Source organism: Bombus huntii, chromosome 14 (genome assembly GCF_024542735.1).
Source record: "Bombus huntii isolate Logan2020A chromosome 14, iyBomHunt1.1, whole genome shotgun sequence".
In the NCBI taxonomy this organism is placed as follows: Eukaryota; Metazoa; Arthropoda; class Insecta; order Hymenoptera; family Apidae; genus Bombus; species Bombus huntii.
In genome coordinates, this window is record NC_066251.1 from 9,364,872 (window position 1) to 9,376,891 (window position 12,020).

The 12,020-nt window shown below is 37.4% G+C and overlaps 1 protein-coding gene across 5 annotated transcripts in view; it reads left to right on the forward strand.

Annotated features, from left to right (window-relative positions):
• LOC126873204 (uncharacterized) overlaps positions 1 to 12,020 on the forward strand; it is a 246,174-nt gene that overhangs the window by 133,102 nt on the left and 101,052 nt on the right. The gene's annotated exons all lie outside the window — the stretch shown is intronic.

A 12,020-nucleotide genomic window follows, 5' to 3' on the forward strand; every position in this document is an offset into this window, starting at 1 on the left:
TCCGGTGAGCGGAGGTGCGACAAGCTCGTTGGAAGAGTAAGGAAAAAGTTTTTTTGACACGGCCACTGACAGCGTTTCTTCATAAGCTTTCTTAATTTAAACCATAAAGTTTACGGCGGGCCGGGTTGCTATGTCCGAACCAACTTTCAACCCTAGGAAATTGAACGTTGCATCCGATGCAATTAACTCGGCGGTGGTTACGAATAACCACCGTTTTCAGGAACGGAATTGCATCCTATAAGGGTTACAGCTAAGAGAAAGTTCCAGTCAAACTTCGAGCCAATTTCAAGGTTGTTCCGGGGAAATTGGATTTATTATAAGGGAAAGTTTTCTTACTAACGACATTTTAAAATCGATAATAAGCGCGTACCTGCAGAGAATTCTCCTTAACTGTTCACCAGCTTTTCCTAGGGTTGTTTGTCGTTATCAGGTACGGCTGGCCGTAGCTTCGATAATTTTGATTCTCGCTTAAAGATGTAATTGCATTGAAGTTTATATAATCCGTCGAAGAATGTAAAAGTTTAAGATTGGATAAATTACTCGAAAGAAGTGAAACTTAGCGACAGCTATAAAAGAAGTGGGCTTTAAGTAGAAGAGGTCAGTATGTAGTGAGACATAGTTGTTGTGCCATAAACCTCGATCATCCTTTCGTGAGTAAGTTCAACCATAAGAAATATATAAATATTCTATAAAATTGACATGATATAACCTTTTCTTTTTTTTTTAGCTCATTAAAAATACAGTTGTAAACTAAGCTTAGGCGTGTTTCAGGAGAACATTTCGAATTCAACATTGAACGAATGTACCGCGAAAGAAATTCACGCTAATCGAATGAAGAAGCGAATTAAAAAACATTCGATCGTCTCTTACGTAGCTTTTTCAAGCCGAATCGAGCAAACGCAGTTGAGGAGAGCGAGTACTTCTCTAATAAAATTAGCTCTGTTCGGTCGCTCTATTCAACCAAAGGCCCTTCGACGTTCTCCTCCTTTGAATAACTTTAGGCATGGCGGCGCGGTTTTCTCCGTACCCCCTCCACTGCCCTCTATCCGCTCCCATCCGCCCCCGCACGTTTTCTTTGCCGCAGTTCACTTCCACTGTAAACATTTGCACAACTTTCACTCGGTTTGCACCCATTCAACGTCGTTCCAGAAGCTGTTCATAGTTCACCCGTGAAGCAGTTGGCCGTAATCGTTTGCCCTGCACTTACGAAGAATGTACACTAAACCCCCGTCTCCCTGTATTTTTTCCATCCTCGTTTCGCAACTGTGGAACACGATCTATACACAATCCGGGAGTTCCATCAATTTCCAGCGATTAATGATAATCACCGGATCGAATGACAGCGTGCTGGACGATACGTGCGCGCTGTAATTTACATTTCCTTGATCTTTCTTGGTACGTCAGACGCGATAATGTTTAAATGATATTCGCCGCGGAGCACGTCTACCCGCCGCTACATTTAGGAAGATCGATTTGCGATAAGTTTCATTTGTAACCTGGCAGTGAACGACACGAGCTTGGAAAGATCCGCTTTCGTGCATGTGTTTAAAAAAAGTACGTAAATCTGAACGAATCGCGGCGTAATATCTAACATTTTCGTTAGAATTTTAACGGGCGATTGAAACGACTCGATTCTGTTCTCTTACACAAAGTACTGGTTTACATTCTACGAGCTACGAGTAATCATTTAATGATGAATTCAACTTGATCCTTTGAAGGATCCAAGATACATCAACAACGGTCGCGTATTTAAATCGCCTTTGTACATGCTTTTACTGGATCTAATAATTAAAAGGTCTGCCAAAGACGTAAAAGAATAATGCGCCTGAGTCTCGTAATACTTCGTCAATGGTATCCATCAAGCTGATAATAGACTCGCTTAAATATACTGCTTAACCTTATATGGAAGATACGAGAGCCGCGAACCTTCCTCCCTTTCGAATTACTTTCCCAAAATTTTCAAATCGTCACGGAGAACTCGATGGATAGTGCGGCTTCGCGACACGAAACGATCGAAAGTCGTTTTACCCCTACATGGAACGAATAAACGTTTGTTAGAACAATGGAACGCTTTGAAAAAACCAACTCATCGATGAAAGTATCATCGCTTCTGTTCCCGTCTCGTCCACGGGTAATCCACTTTGCGAAGAACAATGCGTGTCTATGCCGTTCTATCATGCCTCACGAACGACAAAAACACACGAAACTGTCGTCTACTATCTCGCACAATTCCAGTGGTAATTCACTTATTGTTTCACAGAGTGAGGCGCTAATGAATCATACAAGTATAATTCAATTGATCCAATTCTGGTGAGTTGCCGCGATTCAAACCGTGACTCATACCATATCCCTTATCGCCCTTTCCTTTTCTTTCCACGTTTCCACGGCTTCTCTGTCTTCGTTTCGATCCAACGTTATCGCCCTGGGTGTGAATTTCGTCGCGACTCTCCGTACATGTTTTATTTTATTTTTGCGTTCAAACCTGAACCGTACGCACTATTAGCTGAGAAATTAATTCTCCACTCCCTTTCCCCGATGTGTCGGCGGAAACGCGAAGGGCAAGCCCTTTGAATGTTTCAGAAGATTCGGAGCCACATGCCTCGATAATGAGCGTGCGCGTTCATAATGCAGAATGGCAACGATGAAAATTGTAATCGCGCTTGCCAGAGGATTGAATGTTCGATGGTGAAAGGAAGCGAAATATCGGAGAGATACGAGAAATTAGCTGTAAAGGAAATTCTATCTTTTTCTCCTGAATATAATACTTTAATATTATTACAGCGTTTCTTTGTCGTAACTACAATTTTCTTGAAAATTTCGCTGTCTATTTTTATAGCGAATACTCGTTACGATTCTTCTTTCAATTTTTTAGCTATAAAGGGGCGAGCTTAGATCAAAGACAACTCCAATTACTGAAAAAAGATTTACGGTGCGTTTATTTAAGCAAGGATTCGATACAAACAACTTTTATCTTTCGTTTCTCCTCCGTTGTTTTTCTTTCAACGAGCACAAATGCATTCGTTCATGCTTCGTTTTAGAAATTCCGCATTCCATTCGACGTTTTCATCTTCGCATTAGCATCAGACCTCTCTCTTTCTCTCTGCACGCATTTCATTCACGGTCATGACTGCATCGACGTTAGAGAAATATCGTAACAAGCAAACTTTACGACACGCTCTGTCCTTTTCCTCTCTGCCTGCGTCATTGCAAACCAGCAGGTTTATTCACTCTGTTATTCTTAAATTAGGGCGTTTCACGAACAAATGCATGGAACTAGGACGACGGGAGGTTAAAACAAAAATTTTATTCACGACGTCGCTCGCCGAGAAGTAATTTTTTATATTTAACGTAAACTTTTTTGCGTTTTACGTATCGCGGTCGGTTTTTAATTAAATTAAGAGTTAATTGGATTTCGGTACTCACCCACCTCTCACTTACACCTTGCTTTTATTTCGCTGATGCTTGGACAACGTGTAAGTGGGAAAAATTAATGAAATCCTATATCACTATCACAGGACACAAAATCAGAAAATTCCTGTCTCTTTTAGATTAAATTTCGACATATTTTTTGTAGGATAAGGATGGTCTGGTGAGAAAGAATAAATATTTTGTAATTCCTTCTCTCACATTCTTTTCGTCTTTCATAATATGCAGGTTTTCTTCCTTCTTCTTTCTCTCTCCCTTTTTCTTTCTCTCGCGTTCTTTGTTCGCGTATAAAATAGACATTTTTCCCTTTCTTTTTTATTAGCTATTTGAAACCTCAATGGAGATTTTATTATTACTTATGTATACGCATAATATACAGTAGCGTTTCTATACTGAGATTTAAGGATTCCGGGAACAAAAACAGCTGCCAGATTTCTGCGATATTTTCCTCTTTGCAAAGAAAATAGTGCGCGAGTTAGTTCTCATGATTATATAATTTAAAATTTTTTCCTCTCGCACAAGTATTTCTCTTCGTGAATGTTTGAAAGTTGCTTGCGAAGCTCTTTTCTTCGACTTTAAACTTCTTAACGAAAGAGTACTGAAGATAGTTTTGTAAGTTGTGCAATTTAGAATGTTCACTGTACAAAAGAATTTCATGAGACTTTGAAACTTGCCGAAAACGGTGAGACTGTTTAGTATACATCTTTCTACGAATCTTTCACGACCGTAATTTCTGTTTCCCCTTCTAAAAATTCAGAACATGCAAGATCGTAACCTACTTAAATCGTTAATGAGTGTAAAACGTACATTGAATTTCTAAAAACAATTTCCTATTTCAAACTGAATTGCTTGTATGTCTTCATTATATTCTCATGATCTGGATTTCTCATTAAAAATAAATGTTTCAATGAAAATATTTCTGATTATTTTCTAATTCATTATAAATAGATACTTCTATTTTTTGTTGCAAAACAACATTTTTTTGTAAGCAAAACTTGGTGAACGAAAGTTGAACAACGAGTTTGTTTAAAAAGACGCTTGCGAACAATGAAAGGAAATAAACAAAAGATACCAAAGAAGAGGCTAGATTTGATTTTTCCATCGTGCGGTCGAGAGATGCCATAAGGAGAAATTAAGCAGAAAGTAGGACATTCCCCAAAATTAGATTCAAGTACGATTTTCTTCGAGAACGTTATTGTCGGCACGAAATATAATTTTTATCTCATTCCCGGCAAAAATACAATTCGTATAACGAAAGTTCTATGTCCAACAATAAATCGAGAAATCTCTTCCCTTCGTGTTAGGGCCATCACTCAGTACTAACGTTCAGACTTCCTCGTATTTCGTAACGATTTTTTCCTACCGATCCTCGTCTCGTCCTTATCTCATTAATGATAATTACTTTCATATGAAAAACTGTGATTGTTGGATGGACATGGACATCCGTTGAAAGTCACGGGAGCATGTCGAGAGCATTGAATAAAGTTGAAACGAGTGGCCGCGTAATAGCCGTGTAAATCGAGTTTCGTATTCTCAAAAGCCGGCCGAGGGTAAATTGCCGATATTTCTATCCCGCCATTGCCAGCCACAATCCGGCAGTGACTTCGAAATCGCGTATCGTACAATTGCCACCAAATTCCGTGTTTAAGAGAGGGACCAAGCTATATAGATTCGTAACGAGCGCATTCAAAGCGACGCTGGATTACCGTTTTGCTCGGGAGAAGGCAATTGTAGTAGCTCATTATGCTTAGATACAATCGGCCGAGGGAAAGGTTCATGTCGGACGCGTGAAATTTCGAATATTAACCCTTTGTGCTCCATTTAATTCGTTAATGCATCGTTTCCTCGTCTCGCGGACAACCCTTTGTTCTTAGACCGAACTCCTGCTTTCTTTCTTTCCCTCTTCTTTTAACTTTCTGGCTGGAGGAAAGGGATAGAAAGAAGCTCGTCGCTTACCGACGTGAATTTTTACTCGTTGCGTTAACGTTACATTTTTTTAGCAAACACTTACTCATATTTTTATAGTATTCAATGTTTTTAAGTGTTCGTAGTACGTAATATTTTTAATTCGTTGGTATTAAAATAATTTTAAAATATACGTTACGCATAGAAGGGGTAGAAAGTCGAATAAAAAATACAAGGTACGTTTTAAAATGGATATAATGTATTTTTATATCGAATACATTTAGTAGAATTTTTAAATAGAGACATTTTTACAGGCAAAAAATTCATTTTAATTTTCATTTCAATCTTTTAAATCTCCATTAAATTCTCTCGATTTTCATTTTTTGATAAGTTATTTGCAACCTGCAGGACGAATACAATCTGCGGTATCTTCTCGAAAAATTTATTCAGTGGAAGGACTAATTGTTAATATCACGATGGAACCAAGAGGAAGGATCGGTCTAAAAACATTGAATTCTTCTTTCACCTGACTGTTCGTATAGTAAATCTGGTGTTCGGTGACGTTCAAGTTTCGAAAAAAAACATGCATGTGCGAGACCCTTGAACACAGTTGTTTCGACTAATTTTCATCCTTGTACATTAAGGGAAATTGCGTGTTTCGTCTTCATCAATAATCACATGTTTCTAATATTTGCAGAGATACACGCGTTGCATTCTACCTCGATGTATAACCGTAATTTCTCTCGATCGAATAATTAACCGGACGCCTGACCAGCATTGTAGCCTGTTATTTTGAATAACGAATGGTCAACATACTGGCAGATTATTCTCTGCTGAAACTATTGGCTCTGACCTAGTCAAATTTTCAGATTACACGCGCACTTATTTTCTATTAAATCCTAGAGTATCTTCGTTCCTTCGTCAAAATTAGATCTAATTCCCAATGCGCTCTCATATTCCTCTTGTATATACGTTAATTTGTATATACTCCATTGTTGCTCTGTTCATAAATTATGGGATATTTCTCTAAATTATGCTTCCTGGATGATAAACCCGATACAAAGTCCACATTAAATTCGCCAAATATTTTCTTCGATGAATGTTTCATTAACACGAATGACAATATTACAATTCGTTGAAAATAGCACGAATAGCATGCGTGTTGAACGAGCGTGTTGCAAATACGTTGCATTATATGTCCTTATTGCGATGCTTTTGTTAAAGCTGTATTGAGAGACGTAAATGGAGTAAATTGTAGGTGTAAATGAATAAATATACATGATGGGGTTCGACGGCGGGGAAAATGGAGCAGCTTGAAACCGTAGGAAGGGAAATTAACGAGATTCCGAAACTCAGAACGATAGTCCACGTGACGATACCTGAAATTATACAGCACCACCAGCGGCAGTCCACTCTTTGTTTTACTTCCTACATAAATTATGGATAATCTTCTTAGTTTCGTGCCTCCCTCGAGGAACTTCCACTTCCGATGATCGTGGCGAAAGATTAAGTTTGAATTCGAGAATCCTGCGCGCCGTCTCCTCGTAACACCGAGATCTTTAACTTCTTTCGTTTTCATCGCGCCGCTCTCATTTTCATACTATTTTCGAAACGGATTCCCCTTCGCTTTAATTCCCCCGTTTCATATTCAGCTTGAACGCCCAGCTGAATAACGTTATAAAATTGGAGAACTTCCGTCTCTATGTCTCTATTCTGGTCCTATGTCCGGCTATACACCTCGCGGAACACAAAATCGTTGCCCGAACGAACGAACCGATTGTTACGCATTTGCCTGTTTTGTCTGCTATTTGTGTATAGACTAGTTTATCTGGATATTTTAACAGAGACAGGTTAACGTAGGAAGTTAAATTTTCATGTCATGTTTTTTTTTTCGCTTTCCGTTCTTTTTTTTCGCTATCGGTATTTGTATTTATTATTCGAAAATATATGGAATATAATGATAACAAATCGTTGACATTATAATTCTCAAAGTTACGTATACTTATGTGCTTGTTTGTAGTCATTAAGAAATGTTTGGTGATTTAAAATCTGAAAGTAGAAGTGACATTGAGTAGAATTGGACTGTGTGTGAACAGACGCATCATTTAATAGACGTGTTTATTTATGATTAATTGTGATTTTATTATTTTATTTATATCTTTGCTGTCAGATTTAGTAAATTCCAATGATACAATTATAATATTCTCAGCAAATTTAATGGTAAAAGGAATGAAATATGTACAATATATTGTCGAATCCTCTAAAATATTTAATATTTCGCTTATTTTCGCAGAAAACAAAGCATGAATTAGATATCGAATGAAAATGTCGATGTAAATATGAGAACAGGTTAATTTATTTCTATAAATATTCAATATACAAACATTTGTTATGTAGGGTACATTATTTGTTGTGCAACTATTAAACTGGTAGCTAAGTATTGCATAACTATGTTTTTTCGATATACGTACTTTTTAAGATTCCATTTCAAACAGAATTTTTGTTAAAGTGTACATATCAATTTAAAGTTGGCCGGAATTTTATTTCATGGAGAATTGTATCACGTCTCTTGATACATTGGCTGAAACGTATTCGCAGGTGCTCACTGTTGAGAAATTCCATCAAAGTTTCCGAATCGGATTCTTGCCTCGGCTTGAATCGACGACGTTCAGATTTCTAATTACACTTTTGTTTGTAATGGTCCCAAATTTCGCACCACTGTCGCCGTTATTTATGTTGCAATTCGTCGAAAAGTACACCAACTGCGTGCTCCATTTGAGATGTTTTCGTTAAAATTATAGTTGAAAGAATTCCAAATTACTATTTGCAGGTGAAACACACTGCAATATTTTCACACCAAATACGCGTGAATTTACGAATCATTAGGTGGTTATATTAAATTATTAAACCATGTCACTTCATTTGTTCACACTATTATCGTTTGTTCTATTCAGTTAATCAAGTTTTTCGAAGAGATTTTATTCCAGAAAATATTTTAGCGTGCTTGCAACGCGTGGCAGCATTTTTCATTTGTCTTTCAAGTAATTTTTCAACCTCTCCGCGCTATGAGGAAGGATTAGTTAAACGACGAACGTATTTGCTAAGAAAATTATTCCCGTAATCAGAAGAACATTCGATATTAAAAGGGTTAAATATTTTTAACAATTCCGTGAACGTTTCTTCGACGACGGTACGATGCATGTCAATTTCGAAGTTAAAAGTACTATCAAAACATTAGGTTCTGCTGCCAGTAAAGGAAAGAGATATCATAAAAGAGTCGATAGCCGGTCGCAAATGCGAATCAATATGCGGAAATGATAGTCCTTATCTTGCACTCGTCACGAGCATTCGTTTCTCCTTTCATATTCCACATTTACCCTCGCTACTTAACTTTCATGCTTCTTAGATATTTCTCTCACTAAACCGACATATTATTATACAGAGAGATACACGTTCAAATGAGTTTTATAGATCATTTAAAAAAAGACACTCAGAAACAAATAAAAGCGTGAATACAGCGATACGAAAATAATGAAAAAATGCCAGTAATTTCCATGACAATTTTACGGGTAACGTAGCATAATAATTGCAACGAATGGAATCGTTGAATTTAAAAGTAGAAATATCGGGAACGCCAGAGGGTATGGAGGAGAGATCGATTCATTTTTATTTCCCAATAATCACCGTGGAAAACGCAACATTATATATTTTATACGCTACGTATTTATACTATGCGTCGGTACGAAATCGCCAGTACGGTAAATTCAACGGCACGACAATTCACCGAAATCGAAATAAAAATCTTCGTGTTCGTTACAGAACCGTTACGAGCATGCGAGGCACGATTTATTTCGCGTATAGCGATTTAAAAACACGCGTATGGTGTTAACATTAACACGGGGAAAAGAAAATTGAGAGTGGGGGAAACGGTAGCAGCAGCAGCAATAGCAACGTCAGCGACAACGGCAACAACAATACGCCCACGCACTTGTATTCAATGTTTTCGGGTTTTCCATGCGTCTAGCCGGAAGTAATGGGAATTTAGTGTACATAGCCTGTAGTAGCGGGCCAACCTGAACGAAACGAAACGGAACGTAAACTAAAAAATAAAACTTCCTATGACGATTCGAGATGTCGAGGAAATATTACGTAGAAATTTTTTGGAGTTCACGTAAAATTGGCAACAGGAAACGTATAAAATTGAACGACTAGAGACGCTCAGAAACGGTGAGATTTCTCTCTCTCTCGACTCTTTTATGCTCATTTAGTGATTTATTCATTTATTTATTCTATTCTATTTTATTTCTTTTCTCCTTTATTTCCTATTTCTGTTTGTTCCACCTGAGCCTGTTCTTTTTTCCTCTTTTTTTTAACAAAACGATGATTCTCGTCGTTTCCACGGGAAATATCGTTCGCGTTAAGTGTAGCATCAAACCTAACGTGGCCAAAAAATGTTGGCGTTCGTCGAAAGCGTTTGTGAAACGCATCGAGAGCGTTCGTCACGAATCTCGTGGCTGGAATCGGGCCGGCTTGTAATGGAGATAGGAAAAGGGAAACCTTTATAAAATATACCTCGAATTTCAGCGTTGCTTTGTTACCTGGCATTCCTCAATGGCTGGGTATCTTTCGGGTATTTAACTAATTTCACTTTTCTCTGCCGTTTTTTCGAAACTTGATGAATTTTTGTAACCTGAATATTCTTCGATCTTTCTTTAGTATTTGATATTCTTTATTTGTAAACTGAGAGGGCTACAATTAAAAATGATAAAAAATCTACAAGAAATTGTGGGAAGTAATTCGAGGACGGTATAATATATCGTTTCCCGTGAAAGTGACGTTAATTCAGTTTACACGTGAGCTGTACGCGCTGTGATTTAATTAAATCGGTAAGATTCTATTTCATATTACCGGATAGATAACTTTCACTTTCAAATGACCACGAAAATTCTTACTGTTTATGCTAATTACAGAAGGGGCGCAGTGCGGGACTAATTAGACGCATCTCCAATTTCCCTTGACTGAACGTGTTCGCTAGTAATTACTCCGACATCAATCAAGCCAATATTAAGGGGTGGTTACATGCGCCGCGACATAATATATATCATTACTCGATGTACCCACTACACAACATATTTCTGCATCGTTAGTGCTCATCGATATACTCTACAAAAGAGCACCATAATTTCATATTACAATATTTTCATGTTTTCAATAAAAATTCAATCTTCGTGCATACTCGCGTTCAGACCATTTTTGTAAAATTTTCTCATAGAATTTTCGGAATGATATTTTTCCAAAAATACGAAACCTCAATATCAGGAATGCACAAGAAGGAACTCGAAAATTTTTGAAGTTGGAATAGTTACGAGTATCTTTTCCCACAAATTATCTACCACGGTCATTGGTACCAAAATGCGGATCAATGGCGAGAGCATGATATATTAAAATATCAGGAACGTTAATCATGCACACTTATACCAGGTAAATTTTGAAGGGAAGATCGAAATTAGCCAGCGACGCGACGCGACGGATGAAAGTAGGTTTTATCGAGGAAGAATTCGCCACATCGCTGGCAATTTTGTAAAGTAGATGTGTGCGTCGATTTTTACGTGAAGGAAGGTGGAAAAACCGATGCAGCAAATTACGTGGCCTGTCGATCTTTTACACGAAATCCGCTTTGCTTATGATTTGCACAAGCTTTGATCGCAAAAACATTATTTCGTTTGATTTTATACATTTTCAGGCGCATTTACGCGGGGGTAGATATTCGGCGATCGACAAATTGTGTTTATTCATGAAGATTTAATTTATTTAGCGCATTACGTTTTTGTTTAATATGGTTCATAATGCAACCGTGCCATTTGTGGAAAGGTAATACTGCACCATCAGCGCGCTTTTTAGCGAAATTTGTTCGCAGTTGAATGCTTTAATTATGAAACGCGATATCCACGGTATCGTTTGCAGCCGTAGCGATAGGAAAATTTCATAATTCGAATATTGGAAAAAGGAATAAATATTTTCAAATAGTATTTTCGTAGAAACGCGATACTTTCGAAATAATCTTAAAGCGTAGAATAACGAATTCTAACAAATGCTTTAAGCTAAGTATCAGGTTGTGCCAAAAGTCTTTTTCGTTTCATAAGTGAAATAATAGATGTACAACATTTTCTATTTTACATTATTTTATGGATTTATGTATGATCTATTTTGTAGTAATAGAATAAAATGGATCAAACATAATTCAATAAAATAATGTAAAACAAAAAATGTTGTGCATCTACTACTTTCTTATAGAACAAAAGGAACTTTTGAGGCAACCTAATAATAGCTGCTCGTATGGCGGACACTTGAATAAAATTTAGAACAAGAAGTATAGTAAGAGAGATATAACAGAGAAAAATTAGCGCAATGAAGCTTATTGAATATCAAAACGTGCGGACTTTAGCTCGTTGAATATCCGCTGAAAAATCTTTTGTATCAATTAAAAAGTCATTGCCCCGGACAACATGCGATGAAAACAGACTGAAATCGAGCTTCGATACGATCAAAGGGCAGGGAAATTTTTTTCTCGGACCGGCTGAGTGAATTAGCACACGTTCGCCCAATTAACGCATGATCATACACGAGATTAACAGATTCCATGAAAATCGGCATCGCCCTGCCACTGAGAATCTATCCGCGTCGTGTGT